Source organism: Tinamus guttatus, unplaced genomic scaffold, assembly GCF_059628265.1.
Source record: "Tinamus guttatus ecotype Peru unplaced genomic scaffold, ASM5962826v1 Tinamus_guttatus_pri_ptg000264l, whole genome shotgun sequence".
NCBI classification, from domain to species: domain Eukaryota; kingdom Metazoa; phylum Chordata; class Aves; order Tinamiformes; family Tinamidae; genus Tinamus; species Tinamus guttatus.
In genome coordinates this window covers 558295-577510 of record NW_028288798.1, presented here as the reverse complement: position 1 = coordinate 577510, position 19216 = coordinate 558295, and the positions used below count along the sequence as shown (strand labels likewise).

The window sequence follows — 19216 nt, the reverse complement described above, 5'->3', positions numbered from 1 at the left end:
TCTGTAGACTACATAGGTGAATCTGAGGAGCGCCTGGAAAAATAATCGTAAAGGTCAAATTCAGAGAACACACTTTTACTAGGAGGTCTACTTTTTAGTAGCTTCTTTTCCCAATTCTATTACCGTTACCCAGTGCTACACATACTACACTTCTCACACGATCACCTGTCCTGCTGCCTATTCACAGAATCGCGGAGGCATTAAGGTTGGAAAAGCCGTTCAAGATCATCAAGTCCAAACATAAACCCTTTCACACCACACCTGTTAAACCCTGCCTCATCTACACATTTCTTGAACACTGCCAGGGATGGTGACTCCACCACTTCCCTGGGCAACCTGTTCCAGTGCTTCACTACTTGTTCCATGTAGAAATCCTTCCTAATATCTAACCTGAACCTCCTCTGGCGCAGCTTGAGGCCCTAACTCAGTGCCAGTATTGTGTCTGATCCTGTTATATTCAATAGCTGCAGCAGCAGCAACACTACCTTGCTTCTTTCAAATTGGTCTGTGAACATCATGCAATGTGTTGCTGATGACTTTTGAAAGTATTATGAAGATATTAACCTTAATTATCTCCTTTATCTTGCTTTTAAAGCCACTTGAACATTTCTTGACAAAAAATTCTCTAGGAAGGCTTTCTATAGCTAATATTTCAGACAATTTAACGTGACTCTTGAAAGCATTTGTTATTGTTTCTTGGCAATAATAGTGAAAGTTATTTTGAACTACTGAATAGATTAAACCATAAACACAACAGGTGGGAAGAATAATCCTGTCTTTATAAAACTCTTTAGGATCATATGTTATGGTATCCTGATTTCTTATTGTATTTTTGACTCAGGCTGCTGTCATCTAATGATAAGTATGTTGCAGCAATGTACAGATAGATGGCTTAAAGAAGGCACTTGTTGGGAAAATACTAATAAAAGAGCTGTATCATCAGAAGTTGTATGTACATATATTTACATATATTAAATTTGCTACAATACACCTTTTCCCAACCAAATATTTTTTTTCTCCTTCTTTTTTTCTGATGTTTCTTAGAACCAATCTCTCTCTCTCTCTCTCCCCCACACTGTTTTGCCAATGAACCATCATTTCAGAGTCTTATCGATACAAACTATAACTTCGTGAAAGTTCCTTATTTCCTTACAAAAATGTTTTGGGCAAACTACAAATACTACTATATTGTATAAAAGCTGGCAAATAGCTTTGGGGGGAAAGCTGTTTTTCTCCATTACTGCCCCAAGAAGATAGGCATTTCAGCTTTCCAATTTCATTAATGATATTTCATTAAAAAGTTGAATTTTGCTTAAATGATTCTTAACAGTCTCTGAAAGTGAAACTAATTATTTTGGATCACACAAAGTAACTTTTTTGTTGGCTTTGTCAAAAAAAAGAAAATGAAATTATTTGCACAATTTTAGTATCGGCAGCACAGAGCTCTTCTGTAATGATAGCTTTACTGTTCTGGTGGGCAGCCACAGCCTCAGAGAAAATTGTCCAGCTAAGGACAGTTGATTTTTTAATGTTGTCAGTGAAGAAAATCTTAAGAGACTAGGTAATATTAAATACTGGTGAACAGAGTAGAAAAGGAAGCGAGTGAGAATGCACACCAGAATCAATCTCCAAGAATGCCAAATTAAGCAAAAGTTTTCATGACTATAACATGATCAGCTTAAGTAGATCTAAAAACCTTTCCAGTGTTTCTTAAGTCCTGCTTTTGCAAGAGCAGCATGATTAGATTTTTATTCTACATTCCCACAAAACGTCACAGACTCTATTTCTTTGTGGTAGGCAAATTAAATGGGCAAATGGAGTAAGGAAACTTTTTCCTGACACACTCTGGAGAACAGAATCAATTTTGTATTTACATTTCTCCACCTCTTGATAAAACCGTTTTCTTTTCCTGTTTTGAATCATTAGAAACACAGTGGGGGCCTATAACTTAGTGGCTGTATAACTTAGAAGTCTGAAATGGCTTAATCATACAGAAATTGGAATATTTCTATTGTTTTCCAAATGACAACTTTGGTTTTTCAACAAACAGTTTCATGACTTCGGATAGAAATTGGAATCTATGGTTATTTTCCTCAACTCCTGCAGAGTAAGATGGGAATTCTCCTTAAAACACAGTAACAATCCAGATGTTTTCTGGATTTTTCAGTAAGAATCCAGAATTGGCTCCGTTCCCTTGATCAATGACTGCTTCCAAAGTTCAGGAGATAGACCCTCAAAGTCTTATGAATTAAACTGAAAAAAACAAACACTAGCATTGTGTGATGTCACTACTGTGGCATTTTAACCTTATTTAACATTCCTCTTGCCCCAATTTGAGTGAAAAGGAAAATCTTTCATTCTGGGACACTCATATAGAATGCAGGTAGACCAAAGTACAGCTACTGAGAGGAAACAGAAAATATTTCAATGTTATCAATCTTGCTGTGTGTAAAACATTCACTTACTGGAGCTAGGAAATATTTTTTCTTCGGTCTTATATAATGGATTAGTATAGTATTGCTCAAATAGCTGAGTGAATTGTGGTTTATGTTTTTCCTCCCTGTGAACAATCTTGTGTTCATCATTGCTTGATGCAGAACAGCATCATTTCATTGACTTACCTCATACAGATTTTCTATATATTTAATTGAAGTTCAGACTTCAGTTATTACTGATTCTTGGTTCCATGGTTCATAGAGTTGTGTCCTGATCCCAGTTCACTGAACCATTACTTTTTCTTCACTAAACTTCCTCTTTAAAACCACATTTTTTTCTACAATATATACAGGAAATGAGTATTTAATTTTGAAGAAATAAACATATGATCATTAGATCATTCCTGGTTTCATAGCACATCTCCTTTCTGATTTCTAGGTCTTTTACTGTTTGTAAACTCTTTACTATTGAGTTTCTTTTTTTTTTCAGTACAATGCCAAGTATGCAATTAATATTAACACAAGTGGCTATGTGAGTATTAGAAGATACGAAACTAGATCTCCTTTCCCCATCGCAGTAGGCCTGTTGTCCCCCGTGGGCTGCATGATCCTCCCCATGCGACGTGATAATCATACACTGCACCTAATCAGGAGCTGCACACATACAGACCGGCCAGCCGAACAACCCAAAGCGAAGTTAAATACAATGACTGAGAAGATCTAGCAGCTGACCAAACAAAGAAGGCCTCCTGCTCTGATTCCCCTCTCCTAAACTCATGGCAATAGGGAGCTGCTGTCCTGTCCTCTCCTTTACTCAACCCTTACAGTCTTTGCCCTGCTCATCAGACCTTTTGCTGAGCTGTCTTGGCATGAAAGTGTCAGCAGAAAACTCTTCACCATTTTTTCCCTCTTGAGTCAAATTTCTGACTGAAATTTCGTATTTATTTTCAATATAGAAAACTGCTTGTCTATAAAGCATCCAGGCCTGGCAGGAAGGAGGGGCAGGAAGGCAGTGCACAGGGAAGGGGACAGAGAGGGCAAGGGACAGGGCACGGGGCGCTCTGTGGCCAGCGGTTAGGTCAGTCTAGGCTGCCACTGAGTGCAGGCTCGACCACATCAGCTTGTGGAGACCTCTCAAAGGTGCAAGGGCTGGCAAAAGGGCAAGGGAAGCAACACGCAGCTTGCACACAGAAAAGGAAGGGAGAGTAGGGCCCGCTTCCCTTTCAGTAGTGGTGAACTATTAGGCAAGCTCAAGCCACCTCATACTGACTTGTCCCAGCATGGTTATATATATAACAATCAAGTCCTTCCCACATTGTGGGCATTCATTTGCTTTTCTCTCATTTACTGTGATACCAGTTATCATGAAACTTGTAAAGAACGTAATTACATTTTAAACTTCTACCCCTTTCCTATTTAGCTGAACACATTCCAGAGTCTGTCTTCAGCAAGAGAAGTCAGTCTAACAGGGTGACACATTAAACAACTGCATAATCCATTCTCATAGGAAATAAACCTAAACAAAAATAGTAAAATATACACCTAAAAATGGTCATGCAATTAAAGAGATGCTGTCAGCTGCAATTATTTTAATTGGCCAATTGAAATGTTTTGAGACAGAGCTCTTTAAATAATATCTCCTGAGTAATAGAATATCCCTTTTACATGTGTTTTTTTCCTCCTGTTTCATACTTGGGGCTATAGAAAGGACTCTTGGTAGAGCAAATAATAATCTCAAGTATGCTCAGATTTTTCTTATATGCAATCTTTTCCACCCCTGCCCCCACCCACCCCACGTGTTTCCTGCTGCCACACTAAAGCAGCCACTCACAGTACTATGGAAAAGCAGGAACCGGTGCTCTGCAGTGGAGTGCAGGAACACAATGTTATCCTGCTCCTGCAACAGCATTCTGAGAAAAACCTTCTTTTTAATTATAGGTTGCTTCACCATTTAGGATGACACATTTCAAGAATTTACAGGAGGGCCATCTATTTGTGGTCTATGGAACATGCCCATGATGTGATTGTATGGTTAACATAAAATAAAGTATTATAAAATAGTTTTCCTGAAGGAATTAGGCACTTGGAGACTTCTGAGAATCCCAGAGCGGGGTTGTATCATTAAATAGTTAACTAGGCTGCCTGAAAATGAAGCTAGATGCTTTTGAAAATCTCTAATACTTCATTGTCACAAGTCAGAATTATTAACAGGGAAGATTCAGTCTTATATCACTGCTTTTCTCTCATTCCTCCTTTCCCATACTCCTCTCCCTGCTTCAGCTTTTTTTTTTGTCTGTTATACAACTGCCCTCCACCACCATACATACATTTTTTTTTCAGCAAAGAGCAATGTTCTCTTTGGATTTCTTACACACTTCACTCCCACTTTCCTACTGTAAAACAATGAGCAATAAGAATAAGGGAGGTCATTTTATACCTATCAGAGCTATTGTTTTCAGGCCAATAAGTCATGACAGATTCAAGATTGCAGCACTGCAAGTACTGAATTAATTTCAAATTTGGAAAGCTTGGGTTCTTTCCCTCCCCCCCAGCAATCAGGACAAGAAAATTATTTCATTTACTTGATAATTTTACTCTGTAGAATCTGAATATTTAATGAGCTTTGTATACAAAGGACTAGAAATGACTCATGGATCATATGGCTGACAACACTGCGGTAGAGAAAGGAAGTATGACAATCAAAAGAAATGTGATACTGATCATACCCAAGTGTGGTCAGAGGCCCAAAGTAAAATCCCCTTTTTTCTTCCTCTATTTTTATTTGTGTATAAAAGTAATCATTCCGTTATTTCTGCAAACACTTAATTGGATGGGCTTTGCTCTGCTCATAAGTTCATGCGTGACCAGGTGCATGTTTATGACCTCAGGGTCTTAACATACTTATATTGGTAGTTGCAACATTTTCTGATAGAAATGTGTTTTTCAGTTGAGTGTGTACTTCACATACAGTCAATATAGTAATTCACTTTTAAGTATTCTCAGAAGTTTACATTCTTCAAATATGTTCAAGTAGTCTTCATAAGACTTGTTTCTATTTTTTCTTGTTATATTATTAACCATTAATTATTATAATCACCAATTATTCTTCCAAAAATTTATTAACTACTTTTTTAATATAAGAAAAAACATGCAAGATTCTGACAGAGGGGCTTGTAAGGACTTCAGAACAGGACTATGTTTTTCATACCAAAATAGGAGAATGAGTTTATAAATCTGGATTTCCCTTGAATTGATTTATATTAATCTACTAATTTTTATATAAATGAATTCTGATGAGCAGATGCCAGCCTGTACCGTAATTACATCTTGAACCAATAAAACTGTAACCATCAAATTCCAGAAATCCATTCAAAATTCTAAAGAAAAATATTCATGCAATAAGTAATATACAAAGATTAGTCTTGAAGCATTATGAATTTGTACATATTATTTGATTAGAGGATTGAGGAGTAGCAGAAATATAACAAAAAAAAATCTTGAAAAAATCTTAACTTGAAAGCAGATGAAGTTGGGAGAACAAGTTAAACTCTGATTGGATGTAAAGACAATTACATTACCTACCACAGTTCTTCGACGTGTGTAGTCCACATTTGTTCATAGTGCATGTGTTTGTAAACAGACAGTGAAGAAATATTTTCACTTTGATTACACTGGGATATGTGCAGATCTGCCTTCCCTCTATCTAGGAACACATCACAGGATCCTGGGATCACAGAATGATTGAGGTTGGAAGGGACCTCCAGAAGTCATCTAGTCCAACCCCCCTGCTCCAGCAGGGACACCCAGAGCACGTGGCACAGGGTCACATGCAGGCGGGCTTTGAAGATCTCCAGAGAGGGAGACTCCACAACCTGTGGAGACTCCAGAGATCTCCAGAGAAGGAGACTCTGGGCAGCCTGTTCCCAAGGCTCTGTCACTCTCACAGTAAAGAAGTTCTTCCTCACATGAAGTGGAACATCCGAGTTCAATTGCTTCTTGGTCTCAGGATCCCAAGTGAATGGTAGCATCTTAAGGAGAGGGAACAGGAGTAAATGTGTGCGAATAAGTCATCTTGAAGAGCTTCAGTTACTAGTAAATCTACCTCAAATCTCAAAGATAAAAGGGGAGTCTATCTCTGAATATCTATGAGGTAGATATTCGCATGTGGATATTTATGGAGATCTTTCAAACCCGCCTGGATGCCATCCTGTGCCATGTGCTCTAGGTGTCCCTGCTGGGGACTAGATGGTCTCTAGAGGTCCCTTCCAAGCATTCTGTGATTCTGTGATTTATAAAGTGAGGTTATATTTAGATGGAGGAAGTGTCCAAAGTGCCCATTGTGAGGAGAGTCCTTCATGCAAACAGTACCAGCCTCAGATGCCTCAGAGATGGCAGACACTTGGAAAATGTATGGCAGAAGCTTCAAGTGACTGCTCAGAAGAGACGTTTAGGGGCTGAGGACAGTAAGGGATGAGGAGGGGAGGGAAAAGGCAGGCTGACAGCACACACCGATTGCCCTTAGGGACATCTTGCTCAGAACATTTTGAAGGGAGAAAGTATAGGAACTTTAATTTCACCACCTTCAAAAGTAACTGAAGCTAAGAAGGATTTTTCTTCCTGCATTGAGGAAATTAAATCAGAAGCAAATTACTAGTGAGACTAGAGAACCTAATGTGGCCTCCGTGTTTTGTGATTCTCACCCTGAGTCAGGCAAATTGGTGCTTTGGGTAAATGGGCCAAAGCCTGGACTTTCCTGAGCAGAGAGGTTTCATCCTTTCTTCATATCAGATGAAAAACATTTTAGTGCAAAATCTATCATCTCATGATTTTTTTTTTTTTTGGTCAGCACACCAGAACCCTGTCTACTACACATGACATTTGGCACTTGCCTGCTCTAACCACAACACCCAACCACAATACACTGTTCAGAATAAACCTAACATATATGGGTAACCTTTTCATGTACCCTACCCTACAAACACACCGCACCTACTGTTACTTTGCCTCCTGTAGCTGCAATGTACCCGCTCCTTGTGCAAGAGCTCAGGAAGCCACAACAGCATCTCAACACTATCCTGAGCCTGGGATGGGGCTATATAAGCCATCTCTAGATGTTGCATTTCAACAGCTTGCAGAAACTTCTGCATTTACATAGAATATATATATATAGTCATTTTTGCAAGAACATTAACCAATACTTTTTGATTTACAGAAAGGTTTTGCATCTGGGAGTGTAGTGCTGCCTGTGGGACTATGCAATGCTCTGCATGTAATGTATCTCTATATCAGGAGATCACATGCAAAATCCTTCTCTCAGAGCTAGTGCCTGTCATTCAACACTAGCATTCTGGGCACACACATATACTCTGGAGGCATCTGGTAGGCAACTAGTTTAGCCTCAGCAAATCCATAGCAGGACTATTTACAGTTAAGATCTTCAAAGCCATTCTCCAAATCCTGTATCCTCATATAATCTGCTCTAGCAATGCTGAAAATATTGTCAGCTCTTTCCACAGTGTGGAATCCCCAGCTGCACACAATAAAACATGAGATTCCCACTCCCATTGCCTGTGTCTGCATAGAGAAAAACAGTCCAACGCTCTGGTGCAGGTAGCTGCCATTCTCCATCCCTCTGCAGAACCTCAGCTTCTGCAACGTCGCAGTCACTGTGTTTACTGGTGGTGCTGCAGCTTTTTACCTCAGCTGAAGGGTCCATAGGGAGACAGCCTGCACGCACGCAGCCTTGCGATGGATTGTGCGCTTAGCTCGCTGGCCACATGCAGAAGGGCCTTCCAGGATATGAGGATGCCAATTTGCAAAATCCTGTGAGGATCCCTGGGACCTGCTGCCTCTGACACCATCTCAGTATGAGGCAATTGGTGAAAATTTCAATGTGGATTAGCGCCATTGGGTTATGCCTTTCAGACCACCTATATCCCCCTCAGCACTGCTGCTGCCTCCATCAATGATGAGCACTGGGATGGCAGGCAAATGTGTGCTACAGCACAGCCTCACAAGCAGCACCTGAGTGTGCAGGGCCAGAAAAGGCACTATTTAATGAATGTCCTCTAAAACCTCACAGGGCAGAAGTTTTCTTTTTCTCTACACATGACAAAAAAACAGCACTAATTTCCTTCCTTCCTCTGTTCCTCCTCAAGAAGACAAAAGCGTGGATTTCCTGTTGCTCTATATACAAAAAGACCAAAAAAATCCGATACCCTGCTTCCTTTTCCCACCTCTTTCCAAAGCCATGAGAAGCATCAGTTTCTCCCTCCTCCTCACCCACCTCTCAAAGTAGGAAATCATCTCCTGAACCGTGCGGTTAAGCTTAATTCCACTCCTGTCTCCAAGAAGTTGGCAGTGTCAGAAGTGTTCTTTGCAAAGGCCAGTGGTCAGGCCTATGCCACAAAATGTTCAAAGACAAAACTCAAACTTTCCCCACACGTTTTCTTCCTGCTTACTTGCCCTATATCCCCCCCAGACTGTGGCAGCTCATGTTGCCAGCTAGGGAGGTGAGAAGAAGGAAGTACAAAGAGCCCTCCAAGTCCTTACTGAGAAAACAGAGAGCAGAAAACTTTAAATAAAAGCATTCTGTAGAATATATATCTGTATGTAAAAATACTTCTCATAAGTAGGACAGCAGGCCATAAATAACCCCTTGGACTAAATAAAGCCAAATGCTCATATGTCAACGCCCCACCTCTGGTGTTGGTGTGCAGATGGCTGCAGTGGAGGGGCAGGGACTGCACCCACCATGAACAAGGCTGAAAGCTGTTTGGTTGGTTGTGTTGCTTGAAGGGCTAACAGAGCAGGTGGCTCCTCCTTGGCTGAGGTTATCACAGGGGTGAAAGTCAGCAAGTGCCTGAAAAACTTCAGAAGAAGATAGTGTTGCTGTAAGGAAGTACCCAATCCTGCTTGTGGGTAAGACTGCACTCCCTTCTCCAGCCTCAGGAATATCCACTGTCTCCTTAATAGCACAGTCTATAACAACCTGGTAGCCTGCTGCATGTGAACATCAGACTTGTCTTCACTTTCAACAATGAAAGGGAACTGGATCAATCCAAGGATTCTCCACTTTAGGAGAAGGAACTCCAGGTTTCTGCAACAGTGCTGGGGTGCCATGACCATTGCCTTTTGAATCCCCAGTGTAGCAAGAGCTTTTCATATCAGACCATCAGATCAAAGGAGGAAGAAGAGAAGGAAGATTTTCTTCTTTTTTTTTTTTTTTTAAATGGCATCTACTTGTTCTGGTTGCAGCATTGGGAGATATTGTGGAAACCAACATTTCTGTTCCAGATGGGAAGAAATGAAGTACATCCTGGAGTCCAGAAAGTGCCTGTTAGTTATTCTCAAGCATCTGCCAGGTTGACACATCTGCATGTGTCTAAGATGCACAGGAAATTAAAATTTGTGAGAGGGCATCTATGTGAGACAGCTGGAAGTGCAGGAATGATGTAGAAAGAATTGTAGATGGCCAAACCCCAAATGCCCAAAGGAAGGTGCTGTGTTGCTTTACAAATTCTTTGATCATGAAACACTTCATGTCTGTTAAGTAGTGGAGAGCCAAAATGATGCTAAGCATGGTCCATCTTAAATGAGTATCAGCCATTTACTAAGAGCAGTGCTGAAATATGCACTCTACAGATACTGTTTTCTCCTATTAGCATGAGATAACTTATTTACTACATAACTCGAGGACAGAAATACAACTTTGTTGAAGGCAAGAAGTTATTCTCTTGTGTCATGATTTGAACCAACTTGTTACAATGCTATGTTTTGCAGGAAAGCATGCTTTTAAAGACTGAGGTTTCAATAAAGAGAGGGATGAACTTTAATGATAAAGGAGCTTGTCTAAATCTTTTAAAATTTAACTAAAAAAAATCAGAGAGCTTTTGTGATTTCTAGGTTCCTAAAAATACTTGTTTCTTATTTTTCTAGATTTTTTTTTCAACTTTAAGAGGGTATAATAAAGATTTTAGTATCTTAGGCTTTTAGGTTTTATATTTTAACCCAACCTTTTCTTGCTAACAGGAACTTTGCTGTTTAGTTATAAAATTATAACTTTTTAATAACTTTTAAATTAAAGCTCCTCTCATCCGTATGAACTCTGTCAGCACTGTAAATCCTTTATATAATAAACTGACTGAAATTCAATCTATCAGAGGAGCATAGTACAATTGCATATTACAAATGGCTGTCTCACTGTTTGGCAAAACAGAATGGATTGTGTTAATCAGTAAATTCTCCTTAAAAACTCAGGATAATTATCTAACTAGATGAAAACTGAAAAATTGTGCTTGTGGCTCTAGTCTCTCACTGTCTTGGAAGGTCTGCTTGATTCAGTGAGAGAGGTGGAGGACTGCTTGGAACAAATACAAAATAGGTTTTAATGTAAAACACAGGTAGCCATCTCCTGTGTGGCTAGATACTGCTTTTATACTTAAAAAGTATTTGAGACCAGACCACGTTGTTGTGACTCCGTTCAACCAGTATGGTAAGTGCCACAACCCCTCAAGTGTAAAATCTCAGAACTGATACTTTATTTTCTGTCAAGCACGAGAATAAGAAGATTCCACTATTACTCTGCTCTCCCGCTATTACTCTATTCTCCCTGTCCCATTTTCCAAAACCTTTGCTTTCATATCAGGTAGCAAGGATCACCCTTCTCAAACCAGAAGAGGTTTGTTCCCTCCACACACACAAATTCCCATAGTGTCTGGCTGAGCTGAAAGCATTTTAAATGTCAGCACTGAATCAGAAATCCCAGGCCAGTTGCTAGCATTTGTGCCTATTTGCTTTATGAAGCAGATCTTCAAAGGCTTCATATCCCTCTAACAGAGGAAGATACCTGGTTTGATACCAGTATGACACCAGATTTAACAAAGTCTTCCTGACACATGTACATCCATCACGCTTGCACGTGTGTCCATGTGCATGCACACAAAGCAATGCCCCATCTGATTTCCAGACAGACAGCACTGTCTGGGATGGACAAAAGGGCCATGTAAGCTACTTATTGACCCAAGAACCATAATGTAAAACAGATATCAGAGCTGTAAATCCTGACATAAAGCAAACAAACAAAAACTCAAAAACTTTCAGCTCTGTGAATGCAGCAAAGCCTTATAAAATTAAGTACTTCTGTTTCTTCTCAAGTCCCTCATTTTATCTACTTTGTACCTGTTAGTATAACCTTAGGAAAAGAGCAAAGAGGCTTGGAAAAGAAAATATGCAGAAGATCAAGAAAATATACACCATTTTATACAGCAAGAAAATATACAGCAGAGGACAAAGACCATTGTCCACTGAACATAGAAGGGGATGAGATGTGAACTGTTAGCTTTAAGCTTCATTTCTGGTCTAAAACGAAAGAACTCTTTGTAGTCTAATAGAACTATACACTTGAGCCTACCATTAATAGCATGCATGGCGCCAGTGTAATAAAAGATGGAAATCCATCGACTAATGGTTTATAAAGTTCAGTATTTCATGTCAGAGTTTCCATAACATTATGGTTCTCAAAAAGTCTCAGGTCCAACTAACAGTGCTCAGCGGAGCGTATACTCTCTAATGAATTTGTGCACTTACTTATTTTGGCAACATTACAAGCACAGAAGGGAGAGAGAAAGAATACGTGCAGTGCAATACATGCAGAGAAATACCCAGCTTCGTATTTGGGATCTTTAGATTATTAATTTCACTTTTCCACCCTTCAGGATAAATAAGTATCATAGAATATGTAAGCTTTTCCTGAAAAAAAAACACATATCTTTTTAATACTGAGTTCTGTGGAATGTGTAGTAAATAAATGTGAGCAAACACAGAGCAGATTTGAAGATCATTTCAGCAGTGAGCTTCATTTCAGGTCTGTGACCACAAATGGAAAGAATGCATAGAAAATACCAGATAGTCCATTTTCTATCATTGATTCATGTTGTCTCTGTAGCACTACACAAAGTGAGCTTAGTCACTTATTTTAACCATATACATTTAGTTTTAATGGTTCAGCTCTTCTTCAGTCATCAATAGGGAGCCGTGTTACCATGGTAACAGACAGATGGATTAATGTGAAGTTTAGAGAGATACAGTAGTGCCAAATTTTGATATACACAGTGAACACTAATGCATTGAATATACAAGAGGGCATGCATGCAGAAAATGTAAGGGGTAGTCCTTCGTGTGCACAGAGAGTGTTCTGACACACAATTCCTATCATCTTTTGACAGACAGCAGTCATCTTTCTTTGACCTACACCCTTCAAAAATACCCTCCTGAAGTCATAGATAGTTGCTTTAGAAACTTAAAATTAATATCTAATTAAGCCTGTTAGAAAGGGCTGCTGCCAACATCCAACATATGTTAATACATGTATTAACATATATATTAGGCCACAAAACTACTGGTCATGTTAGAATCACGATTTGAGGTCCACTTCTTGAAATGCAACCTGTCACTTTCAGCTGAGATCTTTAAATGAGAAAAAAAAATAGTGGTATGCAAAAAATCACTGTTTTTTTACAGAGCAGACAGTTTGCAGATGTGGTAATTCTTCTTAAAAACTTGCACACTTTCTTCTTCTCTCAAACCTCCGTGACCTGCATCTTCATGGCCCACCTCACCCCTTTCTGTAGAGCTGCTAATCAGCTTTTCTGTTTTTAAAAGATGCTTATAAAAGCTTAATGGTTTATGTGCTGACAAAAATCCTCAGATAGAGATTAAATTAATGCAGTAATAAAAGGCGAATCTTACACTCTGAATATCTGATTTATCACCCTTTCCTCATGCTGATAAAACTTAAGAGATTTTCCCAGTTGCTGCTTGTATTCCATTTTGCTATCTCTGAAATGTATACTACCACTAGGACAAGAGGAAATGGCCTCAAGTTGTGCCAGGGGAGGTTCAGGTTAAGTATTAGAAAAAAATTCTACACGGAAAGAGTGGTGAAGCATTGGAATGGACTGCCCAGGGAAGTAGGGGAGTCACTGTCCCTGGCAGTGGGCTGAAACTGAAATGAGTTCAAGAAACGTGCAGATGAAGCACTTAAGGACATGGTTTAACAGGCAGGACAACGGTTTATGGTTGAACTTGATGATCTTGAAGGTCTTTCCAACCGTAATGATTCTATGATTCTATTCCACTACTGCAGAATGGTTTCAATGCAGAAACCTGCAGGCAAGCTGCTGAATTCATTGTAAAGCCAGGTATTTTTAAAAGGGAATCTCACCCACAGACTGAAATTTCAGCACAAACTCGGTGCTCTTAGAAGTATTCCAAATGTGAAATCAGAAGTACTTTACCCAGATCACACTATTAATTTATCTTACAAGAATAATTTAATTAGCAATGTTTTTCATCCATCTATACAAAATGATAATTATCATTCATCATGAGCCTAATATTCAGGTCTCCTTCCAGGCCGTTTTAAATTATAGTATGAACTACAGCAATTAAGCTCTATGACTATCCAAAGGACCTTTAGATATAACCTTCACTGAAGCAGATTAGGAGAAGAACACAGTTCAGATTCATGCCAGTTAATGTTATGCTTGAATTTCTCAGCAGGCGATGTACTAGATATGAATAAATGGTATATCGGTTTTCTCCCAATGGTAAATAAAATGCTGGTCCGATGTCTTTTTGTTTTCCCCAGTGTTTTGCAAACGTTCTGCCATTGCTGAGGGCCCCCAAACCAGAGCAGTTGCCACATGAGGACACCCAGTGGCCTGGGGTTGGCATAGCAGTTGTGCTGCCGCTGCGTTGCGGGTTCAGGCGCCCACCTAGCAGCACTGGAAACATCTCTGTTCCAGAGGGTTGTCCCATGCAATAACCTGGTCCATGGCCTGACTGGCCTCATTAGGAAAATGTTTTCATTACCTCAAATTAGAAACAACTGATTCTTCACTGAAGCCAAACACATGGCTAAAACTGATCCTGGACAAAAAACATCAGTGGTTGCATGGCTAAGCCCACAGTTTCAAACTCTGTACTCTAAATTCTGTACCTTATTGATTCTAGAAATGTACACACTATATGCAACTGGCCTTTTTTATTTTAAAAAATATAGATATATACATATATATATTTAAGTTGGAAAGTGTTAAGATTTTTGAAGAAAGTCCAGGACTGACACAGCTTCTTAAACAAGGGGCTCCTGCTTTATTCAGACACATACACAATTCTTTGCAGGAGATTTAAGTACTAAACTCTAAAATCTCTCATTTGGATATTGAAAATAAGAAGTCCTTTCAAAACTTAGCAGAACAGTACTATAGTTGCAAAAGAAAAAAAAAAAAAGACTCTTAATTCTTCATGTTTCTGCGGACAAACTTCAAATCACCTTTCCAACAGCATAAGCAAGAAAACTTCTAACTGGATCAGATTTTCTTTTGTCTTTCAGAACATTTTCTGTGGACATACTTAAAGACTTCATACACCTCCTGTGAGTCACTTAGACTCTTGCAAGCTTAACAGCACAAACAGAATTTTGATCCTTAATATTTTCTGGCTCACATGCTAGGCCTAATATCTCCTATATTTAGTCATGGAGGTATAGATGGAGAAACTAGGGGAATTCTGAGGAAGTATGCATGTATCCATCACAATAGGTGAATTATTTTTGACATTTATGTGACTTCAGAAAAAAATAATGCTGAGGGAATGTCGGCAAACATTTGCACCTTCATGAGGCACGCGGCAAGCGTCCAGATCTCTCCAGGGCCACACGAACTCAGGCCAAGGCACATGACAGCCTAAAAGACGTATGTTGTCGCCATCCCTAATATCTGTAACAGTCCTCTGACCAGGCAATGGTCATCGTACATGAGTGCTTATTTGGGAAACCCTTACTGATTGGACTTTTGCCATTTACTCAAATGCTGCCAGGCTTTGGCTTTAAAAGGCAATGGCACTATGGTATCGAGGTAACTTAGAAGCACACTCACCTTTGCCACAAGTGCCCGGAACAAGCAAACATAAATTTGAAATTAAACAAAAAATTCATCTTCTGAAGTAGTAAGCTGTAACCGAGAAACACAGTTCTATGGTTAAAGGAGATGTCCTGCAATCTGGAGATCCAGGCTCTTATGTTCATGTTTTTGCTAAAGAACTAAAACAGGGCTTTGTGCAAACTCTTGAATCTCTGCACTCTGCCTTCTTTAAATGGAAAAACACCCCCCACATAAATCTCTGAAGCTAGTTCTGGTAGTATTTCTAAGGTGTTTTGCAATTCTCAGATGCAAAGCTTGTATTGTAATTCTTCTTATACTTGACAAATGATCACTGATGTAAATGATGTATCTGATGTATGTGGTCAAATTCTATAAATAGTTATTCAATGACCATTTTTTTTTTTTTTAAGATTCATTCTGAAGCAGTAAAGAGACCTGGAGACTCCCTCTGAACATGGAAATTTCAGATACCGGACTTTTAAGAGAGGCACAAAAGTAAGCAATTTACTGTAAAAACATAGATTCCTGTAGAAACCCAATCGTAGTGTCAGAATCTTCTTTTTTATCCCTTGTTAAAAGAAAAAAAAAAAAAAACACAACAAAACACAACAGAAGATTCTTCAAAAACACTTAACCAGCTGCTTCATGCCACCATCTGTGCACAATGCTAAGAGTGCACGACACTTTCAGAAACACTGAAGTTTTTAAAAATTCAGAGAACATTCACTCAGCTGAGCTGAAGGGTAAATCTCAACTCTCTGAGCTCTAAAGAGTACAGTAATTGCTGCATTTTCTGTCTTTCCAAAACCAGTGTTTGGCTCCCTCCCAAATTCTCTTCTACAACCAAATTCTGTTACAGAACATGACAGTTTAACCAGTACTTGAATCAACCTCCTGTATGTTTTGAACTGCATTTTCAAATGCAGAACTCGGTGACTCAGCTGGCCGACATTTTGTACATTGCCACTCAAATCTATTGCTGGTTTGTACAACTGTACAGTCGGATAATTTAGTAAATGTGTGAAACCACTGCATTTATTATGTCCCCATCAGCTTATAAAGTAGCTCTTCCTCTTCTGAGTTCCAAACTCAACCTTAGCCTTCAAGTGAAATTAGTCTTCAGAAGGAAGGGGAGCAGGAGAAACAAAAGTAAAGACTGAGGTTCTTAGCAGCATTATGTTACAAAGTCTGCACACCATGTTTTTACTTCTTGATATACCTGCTTTCAGCCAGGAATACTAAACATTCACAAGGATTAAAAAAAAAATCTTAGGGCATATATTCAGGCAAAACAGTTCCTTTTGCATTTTTTTCGTATTCTTTTCTTCCTTGTCTCTCTCACTCATTTTCCACACTCCGACCTCATCAATACTGTACATTTTTTTCTGAACTTCCATGAGAGTGTTCACCAATTTTTCATGCAAACAGGGATTGACATAGAAATCCTAATCATAGCTTCAGAATAATGGAGATTGACAGTGACTTAAAAGGTGAAAATTCTGGTTGCTTCACACTTGTTTTCAAATGTATCAGTTTTGTTTTTGTAATAAAACAAAAAGACCATAGGCAAAAAGTCTACCACTCACCATTGTGCTTTTTTTCTGTTTGCTTGGGGTTTTTTTGTGACACTTATGCTCATGGCATCCTGGATATTACTATCCTGAACAACATGCACAGAGTGCCTGAACCTAGTCATGCAGATATAAGAGCTCAGACTGTGGCCAAATTGGATTAGGAAGAGTAATGCAGGTTTCCATTCTGTCATCACCTATATAATCTAAGTATTTGAATACAGATTTTTATGAAGACCTTAATATTTGATTCATTCAATTCATGACTAGATACATTAAAATCCATGGTTCAAACTAACATGGATCTGATGTATGAATTTTAGACAAAGATAATTGATTTAATTCTGAGTAACTATATGTGGATCGGTCTATTTGCATGTACATCAACAATGACAGAGAAGAAATAAGGAGAAAAAAAAAGCAAGGATCTTGGATAGGGTGCACACAAAAAAAGAAAAAGAATTTTATTACATTTCATTATAGAACAAAAAGAGATTAATACTGGTACCTGAATGGACATTATTCTGACAAATATATGGGCTTTACTTTTAGCAGAACAATTTATTTTATAATACTGAGAATTTAAAGTTATTCAGTATGACAGAGTGAATTCCATGAATTTTATGCCCTAATTTAAGTGTCTGTGAATGATTAATAGCAACAGATCGTATCTGAATCTTTTAAAGATAGACTCCTGGCATTGTTCAAACCAGGATTAAACAACACCATTATTCCTTTTTCCCTTCTTTTCTCTTCTCTTTCTTCCTAGGTCTGAAGAAGAAGATTTGAAAGAAAGTGATTGACGTGAACTCAAAAAACTATCCCGTTAAGAAAATCTCGGATTTGATCATCAGACACACACACACACAAAATAAGTTATTATCTCTCGAGGTTCAATCATTTTCCTAGCAGACGTAATAGTAATCTTGACACAATTACAATTAAAATGACATGGATGACTCTGGTTTTAATTTTACACGTACTAATAATATTCAAATACCTTATATACCCATATACACTTAGGAAAAAAAAAAAAAAGTACTTTGATATTGTCACTGTGCAATTATTCTAAGACTATCCTTTCTAAGCTTTTCTGGAAGCCTTCACTATTATTTGTGGTGAAATTATAAAGATCTACAGTGCTAATGCTATTCTAAAACGTCTAGAGTCCTGGGATGCTTTTATCACAGGAAGGAAGCAGACTGTAGGTCAGTGGTTGCCTTCCAGATTAGGAAAATGGAATTAGTGATGATGAGTCAGACGCACAGCAGACATAATGCCTACTTGTTTTGCAATAGCTGCTTTTAATTGTGTAGAATTTTGTTTAACTGACACAGTACATGCACTATTAGAAGACAGGTTTGGATTGGTTTTCAGAACTACCATGAACAAGAAGTTTCCCAAAATACTAAATTTTTGCTTAGCAACCCATTTCCCTATAATTAGACCCTTAGTTACAGACTATAAATGATGATGAAGAGGTACAAAGAAGGAAGCTGGGGAAGAAATACTTGTTTTGGAATTATTTACATTATTTGCTTTCTGTTAAAAGTGCTGTCATATACTAAAACGTACTTTAGCCACCCCTACTGAATCCTAGTAAGTTATTATACCATTTGATAAAGGAACAGGGTCTGGAAGATCTTCAGAAGTTTGCTTCTCAATTGTAGTGCTTTCAGAAGGTGATGAAATGGTTATAAATCTAAGGAAATGATAAAAACTTTTTTTTTCCTGATATCTCCAAGTCTTTTCTAAAACCACAATAATTGCTGTGATTCCTCTGAAATCTGCAGAAGGCTTTGCCTGAAGTGACAGCTACTTGCAGGAAGGAAAGAAAAGCAATATTGATAATCAACAGCTTCTTTCTACACTGAATGGATTTTGATACGCCAGATAGCAGACTGCAATTCTGAAATGCTGTCTCCTTCTAGCATTGGAAATCACCAGTAACTTTCTCAGAAGTACTGCAAATAGGTCTATGAGGAATAGAGTGTGTGGAGTAAACGTTATTTTGCATATACATGGATGGAATGTTGCAATATCCACAAGTGACTTTAAGGATGCCCTTTTTTAATAGGGCCATAAAGAACTGGATTCAGATAAAGCTTTGACACAACCAGTTCTTCTGTAGGATGTGGCCTCTCTAAATAACAAAAGTGGCTCCAGTTAAAGGCAGTCAATTACTTAGGAAATGAGTGGTCGAGGACAACAATGTCGTCTTCTATTTAAAGAATAAATATCATTTCTTGTCACGGATCCCGCT

General features: G+C 38.6%; 1 long non-coding RNA gene across 1 annotated transcript in view; it reads left to right on the top strand.

Annotated features, from left to right (window-relative positions):
- The window catches only part of LOC148594267 (uncharacterized), a 507147-nt gene that overhangs the window by 465745 nt on the left and 22186 nt on the right, over positions 1 to 19216 (top strand). The gene's annotated exons all lie outside the window — the stretch shown is intronic.